The sequence below is a fragment of the Lissotriton vulgaris genome, chromosome 10 (assembly GCF_964263255.1).
Source record: "Lissotriton vulgaris chromosome 10, aLisVul1.2, whole genome shotgun sequence".
In the NCBI taxonomy this organism is placed as follows: domain Eukaryota; kingdom Metazoa; phylum Chordata; class Amphibia; order Caudata; family Salamandridae; genus Lissotriton; species Lissotriton vulgaris.
In genome coordinates this window covers 749345438-749370267 of record NC_141698.1, presented here as the reverse complement: position 1 = coordinate 749370267, position 24830 = coordinate 749345438, and the positions used below count along the sequence as shown (strand labels likewise).

General features: G+C 44.9%; 1 protein-coding gene across 36 annotated transcripts in view; it reads right to left on the bottom strand.

Annotated features, from left to right (window-relative positions):
- Nucleotides 1-24830, bottom strand: part of ABI1 (abl interactor 1) — a 391827-nt gene that overhangs the window by 233831 nt on the left and 133166 nt on the right. The window lies entirely within an intron of this gene.

Sequence of the window (24830 nt, the reverse complement as noted above, 5' to 3'; positions counted from 1 at the left end):
AGGGAGCCTCAGTACCAGCCGGGCTGGGGCATTCTGTAGCACCTGCAGGCGATTCGACCGTGGTCCCAAGATAGAGAAGGTTAGCATAATCTAGTAGTGAAGCTACAAGGGCGTGCACCAGCGTCCGCCGCGCACCAACAGGAAGCAAATCCAGAGTCTTCCGCAGGTTTTTAAGGACGCCAAAAACACGTCCCAATCACACGACCAATCTGGGGAGTGAATGAAAGGTCTGAATCAAATATTACCCCAAGATTTTTAGCCTGCTGACAGGGTACAGGAGTATTGCCAAGGCATGCCGGCCACCATGCTGATGACTGACCACCCCCCACCACAAGCACCTCAGTTTTGGCACCGTTCAACTTCAGGCAGTTGTTAGACATCCAGGAGGCAAGCTCCTGCATGCAGGCACTGAAGTTAGATGCCACAACCTCGGGTGCTCATGACAGCGAGATGATCAGTTGAGTGTCATCGGCATATGACACAATTTGCAGGCCATGACTCTCCACGATATTTGCTACGGGGGACACATAAAGGTTAAACAGGGTTGGGCTCAAGGCAGAGCCCTGCGGCACTCCTTGATCCAAGTTGATCATCTGGGAGTAATACTCCCCCTGTCTAACCTGAAAGCCCCTATTAGATAGAAAAGATTGAATCCACTTCAGTGCAGTCCCCCTCACTCCACCCTTGTTCAGACACTGTAGCAAGGTGAAATGTGCTCCAGTGTCGAACGCTGCACTCAAGTCGAGTAACATAAGGGCCATAGTTTGTCCTTCATCTACCCCCTGTCTGATGGTTTCAGTGGCCATAAGCAGCGCTGACTCAGTGGAGTGGCGAGAGCGAAAGCCAAACTGAGTTGGATGAAGCAGGCTTGCCTTCTCCACATGAGCCATCAATTGAAGATTAACCACCTTCTCAGCCACTTTGGCCAAGTAGGGTAGGAGAGAAATGGGGCGGAGGTTTTCCAATCTTTCCCAGCTTACATTTAACTTTTTCTGAAGCGGAAGTACAACTGCTTGCTTCCATCTATCAGGTATGGTATGAGTACTAAACGATAGATCCAGGACATCCCTAATATAGGGCTCCAGGATCTCGATGCTCATCAGCCAGTTAAGTGGTTCCTTCCTATCTCCCTTTCTGTATACTGTGACAGGTTAAGGATATATATATATAGATAGATATATATATATATATATATATTCATTCAGGAAAAACTGGATTACAGGAACCTTCTCGTAGGCTCACATTTCACTTGTACAAAACCTGTGAAATTCAGCCGTTATAGTTAGCTCAGCTAACTATAAATTGCGCGCCCTCAATACACTGCTGATGATGTCACATATTTAATCACTCATGACATGGTCAGTGACATCACTGACATTCAAATGATATCATTTCTGAGACTAGGTTCAACCGAGTCACAAGATGGCTGCCAACACTTCCTAGTTTAAAATGTTGACAGGAAATCAGATTGCAGGTACGAGATCAGGAGAGTACGTGTCCCCACTTGATATCTGAGAGAAATGTAAATTTATCAGGAACTACAACATTTAAAAAGAGAGCTTTCTGAACCAAGAGCTACCTTTTTGCCAAATTTGGTGTAATTCCGTTCAGCAGTTCGACAGGTCTAAAGGTTCCTACGGAAATTAAGGTGGAGAAATCGTGTTTTGGGACCCCATTTTTTCTTGTCCCACGCTTGACTAATCACCCTGAAACTTTCAACACAGCAGCTGACTTGACCGCCCAATTAGTTTTGAAAATTTTACGAACATTTGTCAAACGATGCCATAGATATTGGCAAATAAAATAACGCTTTTCCTATAGAATCCAGGTCCCAACTATAACTTTCTTCTGGTGACCGCCAGTAGGTAACATATTATATATAGATATATACATACACACATACATACACATACATCCATACAAATAATTGCATTGAAATGTTGTAAGGCTGTTGTAAGGTTGTTTTTCATGGCGTGGACTCGCACATTGTTTGTCAATTCATTTCGCTGGTCAACTAGTGAGCTCCTACGCAACTTCCCCCCTCTCACGCCCGCGGTGCGGTCCGCTGCCCGATAGAGGGCGCTGCAGGGCACGCCAAGACATTCAGCTCTGCAGTGTGCGTCTCCCACATCGGGATTTCAAACGCGCACCGCGGAGGACCGACATTGCGCACGCCTGTCTCCTGTCGGCTCCACAGCTAACACCCAGCGATACGGCTGGGTCTGTATCATTTTTCCTTAACCCTTTTTGCCGGTTTGATGCCCCTAAGGCCAGTAGTGGTGCGATACACCGAAGTTGAACGCCCTGAGAGGTTGGAATCCTTTTTAGGTCTGATGGGCCTCTGTGGGACACACCTGCTGAGCAGCTTTAACCCATTGTAGCCAAGGGTGGTTTTGGTGTCCCTGAGCAAGTGGTCCAGTAGGTACACCCATATCTGCCTGGGTTCCCCTCCAGCCCCTAACGGTGTCATAATTGCATGCATTTGATCCTCGACACGTTAGTGGCATGGATTTTATACATTATTTGGACCCTAAGCCTATTATTAGCCCATTTCTGCCTCGGATCTCAGCAGCAGGAGTTTCCCCTCTACAGTCATACGATGGCACAGGAAACCTAGGAAGGACTGGGTGCGCCTGCCAGGACAAGCTTTTGGATGCCATCAACCTGATCAGCAAGATCTTGGAACTGGCAGGGGAGGCCAAAGCCTCGAGCTTTCTCATTGACCCCTGATGTCCTTTCTAGCAGGGCACAGTGCGCTGTTTGCTTTATGGAGAATGCCAACTGTGCACTATCTACGGAGCGCCACCACTCCCTGCTCATTGAGGTCGGCCTGAAACTGGGGGACTTCGCCTCCTCTGAGACAGGTGCGGTGGCACAGGGGGGTTTGTTTGGTGACACCTTCGCCAACGAGTTGGGGGAAGTTCGTGATGACCTTTACGTCACTAGACAAAGCTCAAACCAATATTAAATGTGTCCTCAACCCCTGGGTTTTCCACGGGGCCGGTCAGGGCCGCTCGACCGACCGACCGACCGACCTCTCCTCTTCGTCCTCATCCAGTTAGGGCAAGGCTTCGCACGCAGGCATAATCCAGCCAATCCACGCTTTAATAACTTCTACCCTACCAGACAGCAACGGTTCCGGGGCCATGGAGGATATAAAGGAGGCAACAACAGTGTAAACAGACTCGGTCAGTCTGAAGACTGCAGACTTCACCCGTCTAATCACCCAACATCTTCTAATCTGTGACACAGGACTATCATTGTCCTTCCCCCACAAAATACTTTCAGGAGAAACTTAATGATTTACCCGTTTGGAATCCAACTGACATAGTTGGCCAGTTTCGGGCCATTTGTGCCAACATATTCACTTTCCTCTCCTTTGTGTACTAACAATCAGATAAATCATCAGCTTATCAGCCATAATTTATCATCATAGCAAATAGTACCGGGGCTCAAACATCCGCTATTCTAACCCACGAATTCTCAGTTTTTATTTTCTCAGCTGTGTCTAAATCATATTCTCCCTGCTGATCTCGTTTTGAATTAATGCTAAAAGTTCTGTGGCTTTCCTGATGAAGGCATAGTGTACTCCGAAAGGCGTGTAGAAGAAGATCCTTCAATTGGACACTTTAGCCATCTATCTCTAAACTTTAATTGATCTAAATGATACTCCGATAATTATTGTATACATTTGTTTTCAGTTTGTTTTCAGTTATGTTTGTCCATTGTATTATATATTTACGTGAGTCATGTGACGATACTACACCATGTATGTAAAGGATTTATTTGATGATATTTATCAAAATGTTTTTAAATATTGTATATTAAAGTAATGAATTTATAAATGCATTCATGTGTACACTGAGTTCCTTATATTATAATTGCAGTTCTTAAGGTCTGTCCATTGTTATAGGCCTCTATTTTCCTAGAGGTTTTCTCCACAAAAGTGCAAACGGCGAGTGTCATTCCCTCGGCACTTCCGAAGGTGGGTGGGCGGCTAGCTCATTTCCTCTCAGTCTGGGCCTCCATTACCTCAGACGTATAGGCTTTGCAGATATAGAATTTTCCAGTCCCCCTTCCAAAACGTGCACCTGCGCCCCATCTTTTTCTCCACCCACGACAGCGCTGACAGACTAGGAGGTCTCAACCATCCTTCGGAAAGGAGCCATCCGTCATATGGCAGTGCATCAGGACAAGGTAGACGAAGGCCGCAGACCTGTAATAACGCTCAAAGATTTCAACGAGTGACTGGTATATCGCCACTTGAAGATGGAGGGTATTCATTTTCTCAGGGACGTGCTACTCCCATCCGATTGGTTCGTCCGCCTGGACCTGAAAGATGCCTACCAGACTGTTCCGATTTCCCCTCCTCATCGTCGTCACCTAGGATTAGTTTGGGGCTCCCAGACTTTTGGGTTCCTTCGGTCTCTCGTCTGCCTTGTGGTGCTTCACCAAGGTTTCAAAGCCGGCAGTGGAGTTGCTGCGCGCTCAGGGGATGCGGCTGATCATCTACCTGCATGATATGCTCATCATGGCGCAATGCCTCAAGAGCTTGAGGACACATCTCCAGTCAGCGGTAACCCTGTTGCAAGGGTTTGGGTTTGTGATAAATGCGAAGAAGTCTTCACTCACTCAGACGCAAATGGTGGGCTTCCTGGGTTTTGTCATAGACTCCATCCTCCTCTTCTCTAACTTTTCCCTCCTGTACGATCGCGCAGATAAGGCATGAGCTCCGCCAGACCTGGACCAACGGTGCACATCACTCAGACACATCGCTCACTTTGTGGGCCTCCTCTCCTTCTCGATTCAAGCGATTTTTCTAGGCCCGTTCTCTATTGAGCCTTTACAGAGTCTAAAGGCGCACACTCTCAGTAGAGGCCACATGTAATCGCATTTGGTTATTCTAACAGACTAGGTGAGAGAGGAAATGGAGTGGTGGCTCACCCATATGGAGGCTTGGAACAGATAACTTTCCTCGGTTCCGCCCGAGCTGGTAATCGAGTCAGACGCCAGCTGGTCGGGCTGGAGCGCCCGGTGTGGGGATTGTTCCCACAGGCGGAAGTTAGACACCTCTAGAACAACACTCGCAAATAAACTGCCTGGAGATCATGGTAGGGTCGTTCATGGTCCGGTGTCGGACAAAGGATTGGATCCAGTCCACTGTCCTTTTAAAGATGGAAATGGTTTTGGCAGTGAGATTTATCAACCACCTGGGGAAACCAGGTCCCCGCGCCTTAGAAGTTCCAAAATTCTTTTGTCATTTTCACTAACTGCACAATCCGGTATCGGAAGCGGCTGAGTACCTTCCGGGTCAGGAAAATCAAGTGGCGGACTGGCACTCCAGGCACCTGTGAGACTCCAGCAATTGGAAGCAGGACTCTCAAAATTTTAAGAAGTTCCCCAACAGGTGGAGTCTGTTCTCAATGGACCTGTTTGCGTGCCACCTTAACCACTAGCGGACACGTTTTTTTCAGTTGGAAGCCGGACCCTCTGGCAGAGGCGATGAGCCGCGTTTCTCCAGGATTGGAGTAGAGAGAAGGGTTATGCCTTCCCCTCTTCTCGATCACCAGGGCAGCAGCTCAGGTCCGCAGGCAAAAGGTGGATGTGGTCCTGATAATGCCTGCCTGGAGGTCTGTTTTTCAGTTCTTCTGGAACTTTGGTGGGCTTCGCCAATCTGAATCCCCCACTTTCCTCAAATTCTGAAGAATCCGGACACAAAACTGCATTGGCTGGTGTCAGAGGGTTCATTACATCTTATGGTGTGGCAGACTACAGGCAAAGATGAAAACTCTCAGGCCTTTTGGGCCACACTGAGTTTGTTATCCAAAGCATGGGGTGACAGCACAACAAAGCATTACTGCTCTGCCTGGGAAGTGGATCCCGTGGAATCTGTTGTAATCCAAATCCTCAATTTTCTATCAAGCCTCGCAGAAGAGGGGCTGGCATATCGGCCAATCAAGACTATTCATTCTGCCGTTTCAGCGGGCCATACTCCGGTAGGTGGCGCACCAGTGGGTGAACACCCGTTTCTCTGTCGGTTGCTTAGGGAGATTCGGTTAGCCCTTCCACCTGAACCTCGTTATGTGGTGCTCTGGGATATTAATTTGGTATTGAACCTCTTTTTTTATAGCAGCCAAAATGATTCTTGCCTTGGTAAGACATTTCGGCGAAATTGGAAATGTTGCTTTGCCTTATATCGTGCAGAAGGGTCTCTGATGTTCGGGCCTTGGACATAACGGACAGGTTTTGTTCCCAGATGATGGAGCGACTTTTACCCTAAGCGCTATGATCAGGGTATTTGACTAAGAATGCAAGTCTCAACTGGTGAATCCTTTTTTGGACTTTTCACTCCACTTTTTCACCCATAACTCACTCCCAAGATAAACATATTGCATTAATGAACAAGTTACTTACCATCGGTTACGATATATCTATAAGAGACATATATTAGTGATAGATTCCTTACCTTAGAATTGCCCCAGGCGTCAGACTGGATCCTGAGAAATTTTTTCGTAGCAGTACCCTTGCGCAACGGTAGGTGGCGTCAGTCGACTCCGCGTCCATCATCAGCGCCGGGATGACTTTGCAGTATCTACGCTGCCCCTGCTCTGCTGACATCAGTTCTTTACACTACATTCCACGACAGAAGTGCAAAGCAATGGCTAAGACACTGACCACTGGTGCGCAAAACTAGTGCCCTGAAAGGGAGTCCGTCACACTAGAAGTCAGTTCGCAGAACGAGGAGGATGGGTGGGGCGGTAAGGAATCTATAACTAATATATGTCTCCTACAGATATATTGTTAACGAAGGTAAGTAACTTGTTCATCTGAAAGAGACAATATGCTCAAAGCTGAGACGCCGGCCCGCGCTGATTGTAGTCGCTTTGCCCCCTCACCTTGTGTTAGTTTTTCCTGGGGCCAGAGGACACTACGGACCAGCTGCCGGGGGGGAGGGGAGGGGGGGTTCAAGGGGGGACCAACAAACCTCAGCATACTGAGCGCTTGCCAACGCGCTCAAAGCGGAGATGCCGGGCCGCCGCACAGAACTCGTGTGGGGACACAACAAGGCCGAACCAAGGGCGGGCCCGTAGGAGGTTGGGCAGGGCCCCCTTCCTCTAACATCTGGAACCAGGGTGAGCTGAGGACTCCTTTGAGGTACAGTTTTTCCATTAATGGTACTTGTACTTGATTCGCGGGGTGGGTTTACAACACTACCTCTAATGAAAATGAGCAAATGGAAAGGATGCACTGACCGTCCAGGGAGTGGAGTCGCTGGTACTCTTGATCCTTTTTTAATGAGGGCAGAGTCGGTCCTAACCCATGAAATCGAGTTTACGGATGTTAACTCCATGATCTCCCCTCAAATTACATCTGCTCCTCACTTGGCCCCTGTCTCGTGTTCATCCTACCCTCACAACACCTTAATCAGCCACAACATAGGGACGCGGTGGCAGGCTGCGACATCCCGACTTGATAATAGCAATAGTGAACCCCCAGTAAAAAGAAAGGGGGGTGAGGTACAAAAACAATAACCCCTGAAGGGAACTTGGTCTGGTAAAGCAACAGTGAAAAGCGAACCTGAACCACGCCCGAATTTTACATCAAGGACCATCGACCCAGTCATGCAGTCCACAAAGGCGAACAGCGAGGATTTTCTGAAGAGGATTGAGACTTTGGTTACCATGCTCCTGGACCCTTTCCGGCACAAATTATCTCAAATTGGAGAGAGACTGACATGTATTGAGGCCATGTGTGCATCTAATCATACCCCTTCGAATTGCACACAGCTAAATGGGGTAGCAGGTCTGCCAGTTCAGTCAGAGGTGGGGACTGGCTTAACAACAATGAATAGTGTGGGAGGCCATAAACTTCAGCCATCTCAACAGAATCAGAATACAGGTATACCGGATTCTAGTATTCCCCAAAAAACAAAAACCCTCTGTGCATCAAGGTGATTATCCAGTAAATCTAAGGGGCTCTCCAATAACATCTTATTTACCGGCCACTAATATCACAACTAGGCCACCAACTAACCCCCATCTAGCATTAACAGGGAGCGGTGGAAACAATGATATTCCAAGGCAACAAAATAATATAAGGAGGCAGGCACCTAAAGTATATCACTCTTCACCTTTCACCGGCAGCGTCTCCTCTAGTGATAGTCTTGAGTAACGTTCCGACCCTGATGGAAGGCCAGGTTGAAACAACTCAACTAATGGATAAGTCCCTCTGCTGGCTGAATCATCATACAATTGGCACAGGCAAGGGGATGGCCCGATTAGCCAACCAAATCATCATGGCCAGAAGGGTAGGGCGGCTGGGTTCGCCTTCAAAAGTGATGAACGGTAACTGTGTGGTAATACATTTTAACAACTCCTTTGTACCAAGATCCCACCTAGATCACCTACGTAGAGAGTTCCACCAACTGGGACACAGATTACAGCACTACCCTTAGAGTATTATATCAGCCCCTAACATTGTTGGCCCTGGAATCGTCACTCCGCACAAGGGAAAATCTACTGAGACCTAACGTCTGGACAATATGGTTTACACCTCAAGAATAGATTTGCCCCACTTTCTGGGATGGAGATTTGCGACTAACTACCCACTAGACCGCAGGAGGGGTGTGTTGCTGTGTCCAATATTGTTCGTAGGGGAGATCTAAAGTATTTAAAATAGCATCATGGAATGTAGCAGGTATCTCAAATAAACTGGGTGACGTTCACTGGCTAACAAATGGCAGGATCAAGATATTTCCTGCCTACGGGAGACACGGGCATCGGAAGATATCTTCTTAAATGGCTACTGCTCTTATTAGACAAGGGCAATTCCGTCATCTTCAGGAAGAGCTAAGGGGGGCCTAATAATTCGGATCCCAAAACACTGGCACTGAAAGCCAAGATGTTAGAAGGGAAAAGCACCTATTATCTCTTTATTCTAGAGATGGTCAACCAAGGCTTTTGGCTTTTAATAAACTATTATAAAAAAAATGTTGGGCCAAATATGCACGTAGTTCTGGGGGATGTGAATCGAGCAATCAATGAGGCTACCAATAACATTAAGCAAAATGATTTTTTAAATATCATCTGGATGGGAGATTTTAACATACACCCTTGAAAGTACAATCGAGAGCTGTTTGGAGGACCTGATGGGTAATCCCCGGTTTACCATTTCTCCCATACAAACTATGGAAATAGCCTCAATAAGATTCTTTCGTCTAGGAACATGGTAATGGCTAACAAACTGTCCACCTCCTCGGTCGCTCTTTTAAGAACATTCCATCGAGATAACAAGGAATTGACTAAAGATTTTATACTGATCTCAAACCCTCTAAATGGTAGATGTAATCATGTAAATGTCCAATTTACAGGTATTAGCGATCATGCTACTTTATCTTGTGAGATACTTTTGATTCCCTGGGATGTGATAATTCAGCAGAAAATAGGTCAGCCATTACTAGTCAGGAGAAATGGATACCAACTGAAGTAAGCTCAAATTGATTAATTGAAATTGGTCCACAAAATAATTAGGAATGCCTTTGATAATATTGGCAACTGTTTGGACTTAGACAACACCCCCCTATCGCTGGTAAGATCCTTTACAGAACTCATAGAACATATAAGGAGGGCACTCAATCAGAATAACACTAATAAACCGAAGGAGGACAAGGGCTGGTTTGATTCGCCCTGCTCAAAAAATAGGAAGATTTTCATCAAAGCCCTGGGCAAAAAACTAAGAAACACAGCCGAAATCGCCATACTTTGTAGGGAATATAAACTGGCAAGAAAGAACAGACAGAAGACGCTGAGGGATGAGACCTGGGCCAAACTAGAGCAGGCATCAGCACTGGGTAACAGCAAGGAGTTCTGGCCGATAATAAATGGACCCTATTTTAAGACACAAAGAGATCCCACACTAGATACTAATGTACGAGAGGAGGGCTGGGTGGCACACTTTAAAAGTATTTTTTCCTTCTATTATCCATCCTGCATCATATACAGTCACTGCAGGTACCACCATCTATCCATTTCGCACATTGAAGTAAAGGTTGGGCTAGAGGCTTGTAGAACTGGGAACACTCTGGGCCCTATAGACTTTTTTCAGGAGAATGAGGATTTTTAGGTCCCTTTATTGGCTAATGTTTTTAATAAAATTGCTATAGTCGCTAGTCGACCCCCTCCCTTCCTGAAAAACAAGCGCCATCGTCCTGATTCACAAAAAGGGTGATAAAGAAAATCCTAAGAACTACATTCCGATCTTGTTGATCGATACGACAGCCAAACTTATGGGCTGTCTTCTTTTAACAAGGTTGGAGACATGGGCGACGGGCAAGAATATCCTAATGCAGTCCCAGTATGGCTTCCAAGAGGGAAAAGGTACAATGGATCAATGCCTAAATATTTCACTGATTATGGATAAATATACCAGAGCAAAGGGTGGGAAAATCTAACTCGCATTCATGAATTTATCCATAGCTTTTGACTGTGTCCCAGTCTAGGCTCCGGCATATAATGGAAGAGATGGGGATTAGGCTATAATTGACTTTATCCGCCAATTGTTTTCTGATGCCTCCATGGTTGTCCGGTATGGGAAAAACTGGGAGTGCACCCATCCCTTCAAGATCTTATGGGGGTAACGCAAGGCTGCGTTCTCGCACCGTTCCTTTTTTCCATTTATACGAACGTTGTAGGAAAAAAGCTTGAGGGTGAAGCCTTGGACATTCCAGTGTCAACAATCACCATCGGCTACCAATTTTGGCTTATGCCGATGACGCTGTCCTGATGGCCAGAATGGATGGGGCTTCAAGGCCTCATTCGTTTACGCAGCTTTTATTTATTCACTGTATTTAAAAGTCAATAAGTTGAAATGCTTTACAATTGCACAGGGTCAGGGAAAGGCGACATTGATTCAGGGAAAATTGAAGTGGTTGAGTCATTTCCCTACTTAGGTGTACTTTTTGATAAAAATCAATCATGGTCTAAGCTGGTCAAGGGAAGACCGAAGGGTATGGAGAGGTGCCTAAAGGCGTTAAAATCATTCTCCAATAGGCTGGGAGCAAAACTTTTAATCCCCATTAAAAAGATCTATCATGCTAAAACTAAGTCTGCATTATCTTTTGGGGCAGGCGTAGGGGCGTGGCGCCTATTGGTTCACTCCAGTCTATAGAGAACACATTTTTCAAGTATTTAACCTCTCTTCCACAGTCTTGCTCTAACTACGTCCTTCACACAGAACTGGCTCTACCTTACATTACGGAGACTATTAAATTAGCCCTGTGGCTTTCTATTTAGCGTAGGGATACGGTGCCCCTTACACAAAACATTATAGGAGACATCTTAAAATCGGAAAACTACAGCAGGATCAAGTGGCTAAAGTATGCTGAGAAGGAACTGACCGCCATTGGATTGTAAGATCTTTTAAAGGACCCAACTACCTGAAGGAAGACATCGATATGGAAGCTAGTTGACACATTTATGTTGCGGGCACAATACCTTAGAAGGGAAAGAAACTATCAAAGCCAGTCGGCACTCATGTATGAACTAACCCCAGCCCTGCATGAGGGAGGGTATTTTTACCTAGCGGAAGTTCCCACAACGCATCATAAATGTATTTTATTGAGATTTCGCTTGAATCTGATACCGTTAATGTTAGGATATTTAAGGAAGAGAGTTAAGCCCTCCGTACTGTCCTTATGTCCCTGTGATACGCAATCACTCCAAAATGATCTTCATGCATAATTTTTTTGTGGGCTCTATCAACAGGAAAGGCAGAAAATGTATTGTCCCGATTTTAAAGTGATACAATTTTAAACTATCGAGTAGCACTGTATTTTTAAAAATCCATTCCGAACGCTTTTGTGTGTTTCTCAGTTGCATCATTTTTTTGGGCATGTATGAAAAAAATGAAACAAGCGGGCCCATAATTATCCCCAGGATTTTCTTTTTTAAATTCTTTGTCATTTTAACACTTAACGTTTTTTAACTTTATTTTAAGTGAACAAAAGCATACATAGATTAAATGAAATCTATGTAGACATTGATTGGGAGTTCGTTCTTAACTATAAGGATTTTTGTTTTATATAATTGTATTTATTCATGTAATTTTATTTCATGTACTTTCATGATCTTACTTGAAAGGTCGAATAAAGAATTGACATAGACTATTAGTTATAGATTCCTTACCTTAGAATAAATACCCCTGCAATACCATCCGGGGAGGTGGGTCTGCGAACTAAGTTCATGCCAGGAAGTCCTGGTTAAGTGCACGGCCAAAGAAGTCATCTCTCCAGACTGGAGTATCCAGGTAATAAGGTCTAGTGAACGTGTGCAGCAATGCCTACGTGGCTGACTGGCAGATGCCATTGAGGGGGAACGCCGCGTCCCAAAGCAGTTGTGGCATCATCAGCCTGGTGGAGTGGGCGAGCAATCGTACTGAAGGTTTCTTTTTTCGCCAAGGAATAGCATATTTTGATGCAAAGAACTACCCACGGAGAGATGGTCCATTTCTGCACGGGCCAACATTTTTTGGCATCCACATAGCCAACAAAGAGTTGATTGTCCACCCGGAATTGCTTTGTATGATCCTAATTGAAGGATTGCGCACGTTTTGGATCCAGACGGTGGAGCCTTTGTTCCTCTTTAGAAGGATGCAGGGGCAGGAAAAAGGTGGGTAAAGTGATGGTCTGTCCTATGTGGAAAGAGGTTCTCATTGTGGGGAGAAAAGAAGACAGAGTTCTGAGGACAACATTGTCTGGATAGGAGGCTTAGAAGAAAGAGCCAGAAGCTCACTGACCCTGCGAGCAGAGGTGATGGCAATCAGAAAGTCCGTTTTCAAAGTGAGAAGTCTGAGAGGACAAATCTGTAATGGCTCGAAGGGAGCAAACAACAAGATTCCCTCGATGCTGTGCCCACTGGAACTTCAGGTCCCATTGCAGAGCAGACATATTCGAGCTGGCATAATCCACCAGCAGGATGTAGGAGGCCAGGAGGCTATGAGGCCCAGTAGCCACAGGCTCATTCTCACTGAAATCCAGGACATTAAATGAAAAATCGGAATCATAGCCCGAATATTCCAGACTCGCTGCTTAGGAGGATAAGCCTGAAAAGGCGCTGTATCCAGAACCACTCCGATGAAGAGGAGCTTCTGAGAGGAAATCGGGTGCATCTTTGGCACGTTGATCGTGAACCCCAGCAAATGCAGGAGGTCCGCTGTAGTCTGGAGGTGGGAGAAGACAGCCTGGGCAAGCTCGCCTTTAACAGCCAGGAGTCGAGATAGGGGGAAGACTAGAACCCCTGATCTGCACAGATGAGCACAACCACCGCCATCACTTTCGTGAATCCCCGAGAGGGGCTGGCAAGGCGAAAGGGGAGCACAGTAAACTGAAAATGCTCGCGGCCTACCGTGAACCCTAGATAGCGCCGGTGGGCAGGCAGGGTGGGGATGTGAAAATAAGCGTGATTTTCAGACCTCTTCACAGTTTAATGTTCATTAACGCTAATATTCCTTCAATATTGGTTTTATTAGATTGGTCTGCATCTTTCGATACGGTATATCACCCCAACTTCTCGAGAGACTCCACGATCTAGGGATTCAAGGAATGGCTCTCAAACGGTTAGCGAACTTTTTATCACAAAGATCCCAAATAATCATCTTCGACCCCTATAGGTCGGAACCACTCCATCACCAGCTACGGACAGGCTGTGCTAATGACGGAGTGGTTCCGTCACGGACCGGCCACCACGCCGGTGCGGCAGCGATTTCTCGCCTTTGCTGAGCGTTCTATTGAGCGGGCGGGGTCGTGACAGAACCACTCCATCTCAAGCACAGCGCGCCCAAGGCTTGTGACGAAGTGGTTCCATCACGAGCATGCCGGCCCCTCGCGCCCCCCCCCCCCCTCCTCCACCTCCCTAGCGCCGCGGCGTAATTACCGCCGCAGCCAAGGGGTTAAAGGAGGACACATCGAGCATAGACTATTTCATTGAAAACGTGACAGGGTGGGGCAAATATATTGCTGATAAACCGGTCCGCCGACTTGAACTGAATTGCCACCCTAAACAGCAACAGGCCTGTACAAGCGCTTGATGTTTCAGCCAGATATTGCACAAGCCAAGAATAGATCTTCCTTAAAAGCTTTTATTTCTTTTTACTGGTGAGCAAAAGCTAACATTTCTGAGAGTGGATGGTTAACTGAAGCCATGATGCTTTGTTTTCAACGCTCGCAGCAAGTGTTTTTTAGGTTAGGGAATAAGGCTGACATAAGTGACTTTCGGGGTCTTGTGATCCTTGCTTTAACAAGCACTAACCTTTCAAAGCTCCACTGTTGCAGGCACCATGATTCAGAGCTGCTGTTGTGAATTCTATGCGTGCGACACACCTGAGGTGCATTTCAAGCCAACCAATCCAAATCAAATTGCAGAGTTAAAATACATGTCCAATAAAGTGCCTTTCAAACTGTGTGTGAACTGTGCTTGAGGCACTCTACGCTTTCATCTTCTATCATTGAGGTAATTACCTTACAAACGTCACAGCAATGTTTATTTCAGGGTGGCAAATGTTTCACCGTTCGTGGATAATTTATTTCAGTTTGCAGTTCTTTCAAATATTTTCTGCAAGATTGTGTTTGCGTCCAAAAAATGCCACTTCTAACAATTAACAAGCATTTGCAATGCAATCAATCTCGCCTTTGGGACCTTATATGTATTTAGCTATGCAGCACATTAGCCTGGGTGCTGAAACATCTACTAATCTTTAACATGGAGGGAAAGTAAGCACCAAACTACGTGACACGCCAGGAATGGGAACACATGAAGAGAAATATTGCCTTTCAGTGGGAAATGGTATAGTCCAAAGCTCGGTTTTTATGATAAAGTCAGGGCCTTCGGTGGTCATATCACTGAAAATACAAGATTTGAATACAAATATTATTGTCTACGGGTGCTCCTGGAAGACAATTACTATGGACTGGAATCTAGAGAATGCTAAAGTGATTCTGATATCTTACTGACCTGTGCTGGTCGTTTTCCATCCAGAAAGTTAAATAGAGGCAGTTGACAAAAAATAAAGAAAGTCCATCAGCAGAAAACTATTGTTATTTTACTGACTTCAACTGGTGGTTTTCTATTAAGACAGTTAAATAGAGGCAGTCGAACAGAAAAAAAGTCCCTAAGCGTAAGCAGACAATTGCTAGGGCTGATCTCCAGAGCCCAAAAAGTACATATATAAGTACATAATTAGTATATACTAAAGTATATACAAGAGGTCTCGAATGCTCGACCTAAAAAGGCTGAGCTCCATTCAGAGAAAAGGCAATACATTCCTCCCTTTACCAAGCCAGTCAGTTTAAATGTACAGTAACATTTTAACACAAATGAGATGTACTCTAGAAAGGCGGATACCTAGGTGCAGCAAGTATTGTCAAAGGCCAGCCATTGTAAGCACAAGCATAACCATCTCTCACAGTGAACACAGCCACAAACCCATCCATTGCCCCATGCTGTAAAACATGGTTAGTGGGAAAAAATGTAATGACAACGGAACAAGTCTATAAGGTAAATATGCTAACTGAAAGTCCCACTATACATATATATCATTTTTGTTATTCATTTTCAGGGAAACCATGAGGCAGGCAAAGGCAACTAAAGCGGTCTGTAGGTTAGACCTACAAAAAAGTGAAATTCCTTTTAATACGGTTTTAAAAGTCTGTTAGTTTGTTAACAGATCAGGGACAGAATACATATAGGATTTCCATTCAGGGTAGCTTTTTTATAAAGGGAATAGCTAGTAAAATATACTATTGTTAGCGCCTTAATGGACCAAAGGGGATATCCCTCGTTAAAGAACATATGGAGTGAATAGTATTAGCCTCACATTTCTAAGTGAAAGATAAATCAGTAAAGGATTCTGGCTTCTGAACCGTGTGTGAGGAAACATGAACCTATGTGGTTATTATCCATATCAAATCAGCATGGCAACTCAAAAGGGCATACCATTGACTGTGCCTTTGCTTGTTTACTGTGCACTGGTTGTCATTTCTTGACAACTTTGAAATAGTTTTCTGCTCTGAAATAAAGGTAGGTTTGTTTTAACATTTAAGTTAAGTGATTTGTGCGCTATTCAAATCAATACGAGAGGGTATCCAGGCTTTTGGGCAGGTGTGAAGTCCCCAATGTGCTTATACGAAGAGTCCGTTTTTCAGCCTCTTGCAGAACTCAAGAAGTGAGGAGGAGGCTTTGATGTGCTGAGAGATGCATGTCTTATCCATGTCTTGGGTGCACTGCAGGAGAATGAGCGCCCTACAGTTTTGCTTTTCCGGATGCAGGGAATGTATGAGAGTGAGGCAAAGTGTAGGTTTCTGGTGGGTTTGTGAAAGTGTATGCAGCTGTTCAGGTATTCTGGTCCTGTGATGTGTAGGGCTTTGTATGCATGAGAGAAGTTTTAGTTGGCTGCGTTTGTGAATGGGGAGCTAGTGAAGCTTCTTGAGGTGCACTGTGATGTGGGTGTGGCGTGGGAGGTTGAGTAGTAATCTTGCAGCAATGCTCTAGAGTCTGTGTAGGAGTTGTTTGGAGATTGCGGTGAAGAAAGTGTTGCCATAGTCCAGTGTGCTGGTGAGGAGTGCTTGCATAACAGTCCGTCTGGTGTTCTGAGGCAACAAGCAGAAGGTGCACATGGCACTGACTTGAGTCGTCATGTTGAGCTAGTAACAGCAATATTTTGACAAGAACCACCAAAGTTGACAATTTAGGAAAGTGTCTATTGCATGCTCCTCCTGCTTTTTTTTCTTATTTTTCTTTTTAACTAAAGAAATGTATCTCTAAAATCCCCACATCATTTCAGAATAGCTACGAAGAAGGTGAAGAGTTCGATATCTGGCAACCCCCATGAATTTTATCCTTGGTTCCTTCTGCAGATCTCAGATGCATTAAATGATTTTTTTTATTTGAGTTTGATTGCTAAAGATGATTATATTAACATATCTGGTGGCTTGCTAACCTAACGTGCAGTAGCTATGAGTTCCTTCACAGGTCTTAAACATTCAATTAGAATACTTCTGTAATTCAACAGCATGAAATGTTATCATCAGCCTGATTCCTTAGCCTCCGTGTCAAATGTACGTTTCTCTGGCACGATTAGAACAGTGCATGGTGTGGAAAGACAAAAGTAATGAATATCTTTGTACCCAACTTTAAAACATTAATTCTAAAGAGAGAGAAAATACTTTTGCTTGAGGTATTGGGAATGAATCAATTGATTCCTTGCTCTGTCCTAGACAAGCATTACAGATGAAAAACAGCATTTAAATGCCACTGACACATGATACATCTTAGCAGAATGTGTGAGCTGCAGTAGGATACCAGAATATATTTTGCCGGAGGGAGGGTTCATGGTAATTAACGCCATACGATAAAAGGTGAGTGGATCTCAAGTTTTAAGAGTGATGAAGGTGAACTGTAATCTTAGATATCATTAGTCAGCCTGTATATCAAAAATAAATAATTTCCTTTTCCAGGTTCTTCAATGGTTTATCTTTCAAATCTGAGATCAGGAGGAAAAAAAACTACAATGGCGGAACATGAAAAAGGATTGTCTCAAGCCTGATTTTAGACCATATTTAAAAAAAATAAGGGTTGTGCAATTTTTTTAAGCTGAGATTTTGGCATCATTTCTGAAAATGAGCAAACCAATGAAGCAGGTTCCCCTGTGTGTAAAAAGCACAGTATGCTAAAAGTCCTGCACGAAGTTCGAGAGGCAGGGTCTAGAACTTCAAGTAAAAAAATAAAAAATGTACAAAGCTTGGCAAAAAAATTCTAAACATTATTTAGAGCGCAGGAAACTTCAATAATTTCTGCTATTCTTTTGAATGGAAGCCAAAATAGGATTCCATTTAGGCTGTCATTCCCCATGGCCATACACACACAACCCCGATGAGCTCCGTACCTCGAAAGAATTATCGACTTCAGTCCTGCATGTCTGTACTGATAAAGCACATATTGTATCCATTATGGCGAGTACAGAAAGTGCGGATTTTGGTTCAGGACAGACTTACCCAACAAAATAAAAAACGTTTGTGCAGAATAGTGTCATGTAAACACTTATATGCACAGTGCTATCATTCAACATTTCATAAAATAATCAATAAACCCATAAACAAAGTAATGTATTTGATCTACTGAAACAGTAGAAAAAACATTCTTTCTATAACGTTAGAAGACACCAAATATACTCTCTCCTACTTTTAAATGCACTCTGCTTAACATTTATTCTAACAATGCAGATTGCCTCAGACGAAAGCAGTTGTGATAAAAATAATGCCAACCTGCACTGATTAGTATTAAAATACCATAATACTAATAATAAATATCGTTTTCTTGGGGGGAGGAGCCAAGATGGCAACCGGAGCGGACGTGTAGTCGCCCGGCTCCGCCGATCCTTGAGCTCCGCTAAGAAATCCTGTCGTCCTTCCTGATCGAATCCGGCGGCGGATTGTGCATGGAGACGAGCTGAGCCTGTGGACCCGTTTTTGACTTCCTGGCGTGCCCGGGTGCTGGGGAAACTCGAAGTGCGGCTCCCCGCCCCGGGCTTTCGCCTGTTGCTGCTCGTGGTCGGCTCCTGGGACTCGGAGGCGATCCGCTCAGCTGGGGCAGATGGCTCCGTGGTGGCGCTTTCCCGAGTGAGGCAGTCGCCGCCGCATTGCAGCTAACATCCAAAGCGGACTGCGCCTGGACTGGAACAGCCGAGTTGGGAAGCCCGTGGATGGTGGTTCCCTTTGTTGTCACTCCGGGTGGAAGGTGAGAGGCGCATGTTGTCCGGCGAACAGCACAGCGACGTCTATTGACTTCTCCCACTGCCCAGCCTGCGGGGAACGGCGGATGGGAGGTGTGATAGTTTTACCCTTAGTGCTGGCGGTGTCGAGGTCCCCTGGGGATACTCGCCTATGAGGCGCCCCCCCGGCTCCATTATCGAATGCCCGACGCCATGGTTCCCTTTGTTCCCGCGGCCGGAGAAAGATTGTACACTCCTGCCTGTCGACTGCCTTGCCCGGCCGGCGCGGGACACCGATTTGAGAACACCGGTGCAGGACCTCGCTCCCAGGGTACTTCGACCCGCAATATCCTATGACACTATCCTTGCCGCCCTCCGTGAACTCCGCTCGGAGATGTACGATGGCTTCAAAGCGCTGGATGCTCTACTTGACACCATGTTGACCACCGTGAATCGCGAACGCGACGCCTGCCCCCAGCTGAGTGAGGATCTGCCATTGCCACTACATGATGCTACAATGTTTCACCATGCCTGTGCTGATGCTACACTTACGGTTGCCTCTACCGAAGCCTGCGGCTTGCAGCCCTGCAGCCCCGTGACCGCTACATTGTTTCCCCTTCCCTCCGGGCGTGACTTTTTGCCGCCTGCACCACCGAGTTTATTTGGGGACTATGTGCCGACTTCTGGCTGGTGGTCTTCACCCTCATCCCAGTGGACTCTCTACTCCTCAGTGGCCTTTAAGGACTTCTACATGGAGGACAAAGGAACTTGTGTGGATGGACGGTGGCCATTTTGGGATCCTGCTTCGTCTTCTTCTTGCAGGCGGCCATATTGCCCTGATGTACGCGGGGGGAGAGGCTCTCCCGGGGAAGTCTGTGAGAGGTTACATCCACGTTCGGGACAGGGCTGAGTTGCCCTCTCACTGCAGACTGATTTAGCTGGCTGAAGGGGATGGGGTTGAAACTGGCTTATGTGTTTACTGGGTGCGCATTGCATGACGCTTCTACACGACCGTATTATAAGGCTATTTGATTCTGTTTTGGCTTCCAGGATTGCCGATGTTTATGCTGTGGGTCTAAGTGAAGGGTTGGGATCTCCGGGTGACTCGGTACCGAGTGGGCTCCTCCCCCCCCCTCCTTCTTCCTTTTGGGACGGTGGATAGATTCGTTCTCTCTCACTCCCTATATTAATGGTGTTAATGTTCTTTTTCTTTTCTTTCTTTTCTTCTTCTTCTCTCGTCTATATTTCGGGTTTTACGGGGCGACAGGCACTCTGTGGGGGGGGGGGGGGCAGGCCGTAGCCTCCACAATGTTGCAGGGTGGGTGGGGTAAATTGATATTATCTTAGTTCTATGGGCCTTCCTTTCTATTTTCTGCGCTTTACTTTGGTTCGACTCCGGGTTTGGGTTGGGTATGGTAGGGAAGGGGCGACGATGTTTGGGGTGCATGAATGGTAATAGAATGTTCGCTTTTGCTTTGCACCGCCATATAGTATTGGTTGTTAAGCCTCCGTTGATGTTTTCAGATATAACGTCGCCTACCCGTAGTGTGAAGTTACTGTGCGGACTCGAATCTTCTTATTATTTTATCTTCACTACCTTCTTTTGATGAAAACGACAAAAAAAATTGAAAAATTAACCTTCATTTATCCTCTCCCCCGGGAGCATGACTCTTTCCAATGTACTGTTCATTGCTTGCTACACTGACTATATCCGCGGGGGGACTGTATTGCTTGCACTTGTGCTGATGACACGCCGTGGCCGGCCTGAAGGTTGTGGGCCCGTATTTGTTCTGTTACTTATGCACAATAAAGGTTTTCAAAAATTTAAAAAAAATAAAAAAAAATATCGTTTTCTTGGGGCAGTAAGACATTTACACAAGAGTATAAAGTGCATTGTGCTCTGTGCTGATAGGTCATTGCAGGGGCTTCTGGGATGTTCAGCAGGTCTTAAACATGGGTTTAGAGAATGAAACTATGGAGTGTGCAGTGTTTGATCTAAAGAAAGTGTAGTTAAATATGTTGGGGCTTACTTACAAATAAAAGATGGGGCTCCAATGTTTATGAGGTCAAAATAACATAATGAGTTCTCACTGTAGGTTTACTGATTTCCCACGATGTTCCCCAAGTAATTAAGGAACATCTGCCTAACCATTTCCTTTAAGACAGCATTAATTTGGTAAGTTCTAATAAATTATTCCGGGATACCCAATAAACTAAACATTTCGAGTGATATCAAAAATCCACTGGATACCTGCCGCAATGTCCATTTTGAGACCCACAGGAGTAGCACACGTATTTTAAATAGGTTTTCAGTGTATGTTACCACAGAGTTCCGTGTGACAGATGTCTGTGGAACAGTCCTGCAGGACTGGTAGGAATCTTCGCAAAAAATAGTTCTCCATCTCCACTATGTATGCTTGTCTATCCCCACAAACCCTCTATATATTAAGCCACTGATAAACATTTGGATGTGTACATGGTGACCAGCTCCTTGATTGGTTGCTGGCCCAAATTTAACTGAAAGCCAGGGTACTGCCTCAGTTACCCTTAGAAATTGTTCCTCCATTACAGTATGTGCATGCCACCAGCTCATGGCTGAATCAAAGGGAATCCCTAAATGAAAGTCTTCAAGTACCTTACTGGAACACCACCTATGTCATAATATCCTCTTTTAGTGTTTTGGGGCTCATTTAGCTTAATAAAAGACTTTGCTAGCTTGGTGTTTAAATCAAGGTGTTACATAAAAAGAAAACAAAGACCTCTAGGAGACTCTGTAATCTGTTTAAGGTGCACGATATCAAGACTGCATCATCTGCTTACAACAACATTGGTACAGGGCGTTTCCTTCCCATGGGTTATCAAGTGCTTCTCGAGACTATTGATAACGTGAAAAGGAAGGATGCCAGGACACTCTTGGCACAACCCTTTATGTATGTTAATCTGTTGCACATTCTCCGTAAAAGAGACACTATTGGTTCTTCTATGTCATGTACACATGATTGACCAGAACCTGGACCAGTTAAAAGTGTCATATGCACAAATCAAGTCCACGAAGGCAAGCTCTCACCTAAACTCTAGTGTATTTGCTGATAAGTAGATATAAACTTAGACACCATTCCTCCGTCCCTATACCATGTCAATAACTATAGTGTACCTCTGAAAGGATAGAGGTTTGTCCCACCCATTCCTCTAACCCTGCCAGCAATATTCTTTCAAAGATTTTAATGGGGCAGTTCAACAGGGAAATTGGGTGATAGAAGCTTATGTTGCTTCAGTCCACTTTCTTTAAAACTGGGACAATTATTGACCTAGACCATGAAAGGAGCAGTCTACTTACAAGAGCTGCCCTAATAAAACATTTTAACCCCTTAAGTGCTTCGAACATTCAGCGGCCGACGGCACCACTACCTCGGGAGTGCTGCCGTCGGCCATTGAACGTTCCAACTGCACCTGCGCAATGGAACGTCCAGCACTGGAGCTGGACGTTCCATAGCTGCTAAGGTGTTAACCCCTTCCACGCTGATGACGAGCTGGGCTCGTCATGGCGTAGCCTCCTCGCACGCTGATTACGAGCTGGGCTCGTCATGGCGTAGCCTCCTCGCACGCTGATGACGAGCCCAGCTCGTCACACAACATGCGTTTTCGCAAATCTCAGCGTGCGAGCGGAATTCCGCTAGCGCGCATCGTGTTAAAATAGGGGCCCCAAAAGAATGTTGATTTGTGAACATCCATAGGGACGTAATCCAGTTCAGCGGCTTTTTCATTAACCGCTTCGACGCGGCTGGAATTCCACGTGTGCGCAGAACGGACGGCCCCTGGCCGATTCACCGCACACGCCCAACATGATGTCGGACGGCCGGGGGCCATCAGATGCATAGAAGAGGTTAAGGCATCCACTACCTCCATCATGGCATGATAAAATGACAGGGCCACCTCTTAATGACATGTCCTTCCTTCCCCCAAATGGGAGTCAGACTGACAAGAGGAATACACTTTTGCACAGTGGTTCTCTCACGTGTCGACTGTTATTGCGTTTTTATTGAAGCGGATGGAGCATCATAAAAGTAAGGCAGATTAACAATTCTCCAGAAGGCCCCACTGTCTTGAGCCTTGCTTGCTGCTATTTAAGATTCTGAGGTAGTGTCCATTATATTCTTCTAGGACATCTTTATATTCTTTCCTACATGACTGCACCTCTTTCCATATCCAAGGGATTTTTTTCAGTGCTGTCAAGAGGTTTTTTTTATGTGCTGCTGAACATGCAGTATCAAACCACCTATAGGGTCGTGCTCTCTTTGGCCGCGGTGTGCGTAACAGACTACAGGGTGGCAAAAAGAGCTTAAGATCTCCAATGGACAGAGAGTTTAGTTCCATGTTTTAATCATATTCTCGCTGCAGTGAGCGATAGAGGGTAAAGAAACGTCAATTTTTTTTTTTTTTTATGAAGACTTCAAAAGGTTTGTACACACTGCAACAGCTTAATTGCCTGCATTAAATGTTCTACATTTTACATTGGGTATGGCCTTTCACTCCACATTACCTATCTGGCAAATTCAGTGAGCTACTGACCGGTTCACTGTTGCTGTTTGGTCATTTGTAAATTATTTAACCAATCCGTGATTTCATTAAATTGTGAACCATCTATTGTGTATTGATTTACTGAATCTCAAGTGTCTCCCTCGAACTTCTTTTTCTAATCTTCAATTGTTTTCTTTGTGCTTCTAAACTGTTCCACACTGGGACCACCTATAACCCAGGTCTCAGTGACTACTTTGGGTATACCCCCATTTCTGTACCACTACTGACCGGTAAGGTCTGAGTTTGCACTCAGTGACTAGTCTGGTGAACAAATAGTCCTAGAAGGTTCAAGGCAGAGAAGAACACGACCTAGATACCAGCTTGTTACCTACCACATTCCTTCACTCTGAAAGGTTTCTCGACTGGAGAAAACAATCCACCCTCAAATATTTTTTTCCCTTTCTTTCAAAAGCAAGAATGTCTCGGAGGGTTAATAGGAAAATTACAGCTCAAAGTGCAGCACCGGGAGCGATAAGATAAGTATAATCGGAGGAATGCAAAACCACCAAAACAAAGTAAAGACTCAACTACCCATTTTAAAAGTATGCCATATAAAGGTTAAAGAGCTGAAAAATATTTTTGGGAACTGGCTCAAAATAGGGTCGTTCAAGGCCATTCGTTTTCTAAACCAAAAACATTTTTTCAGCGGTTTGCAAATGCTTACAATATCTTAATTTAAATTCTGCACTAAAAAAGCCTTATGATATGCATGCTTATTAGAGCATCTACCATGTCCATAGTGGCAAACAGATTCAGGATTTGGCTAAAACATCAACAAATCACCTTGAAAAAAAGGCAACCACGTCCCCAGCATGTTTTTTTTAATGCAAAACAGTTCGGCAAGAAAATAAAAATATGAGAAAACTAATGATACACCATTAAAAACATCTCTATATTAATGCACAGCGAGTGAATCTAGAACACGTTCACAGTGCGAAAGGTTCTTAAAAAAATATATGCACATTGGGATATGGGGATTCCTCTACCACAAAAAAAAAAGTTTTGGGAAAAAAAAAAAAGAAACTGCTCTTTATAATCCAATAAATGAGCCTGTAAAATATTGATTTAAAATACACTTAATGTATACCAATTAAATAAATTAACAAGAACTGTAGTTTATTAGTGCTGCTACTACAGCAATTTTAAGGTAACTGTCTGACTTGGACCGTCAAATGATTTACGATCTCCTTTTTCATAAATTCACTAGTGCTGCTTAAGTCTCCAGAAAAAAACAAGCATTGACAAAGGCAACAGGCCTGGTTTGTGTCAATGCATGTAAACATAGACATTCAAAAATGCTGTATACATGCTTTGCATTAAAAAATGTTTGCTTTCCCTAATGACTTTGCTACTGCTGGGGAAAAAGGGAGAAAAATGAACACACATTTGACATGGCACCTAGGCTTACTGTGTTTATTTACAAAGCGATCTATGAAATGGGCTTTCCACCGTACCAAGAGATGCAACGGATTCTGAATACAACTATACCGAGG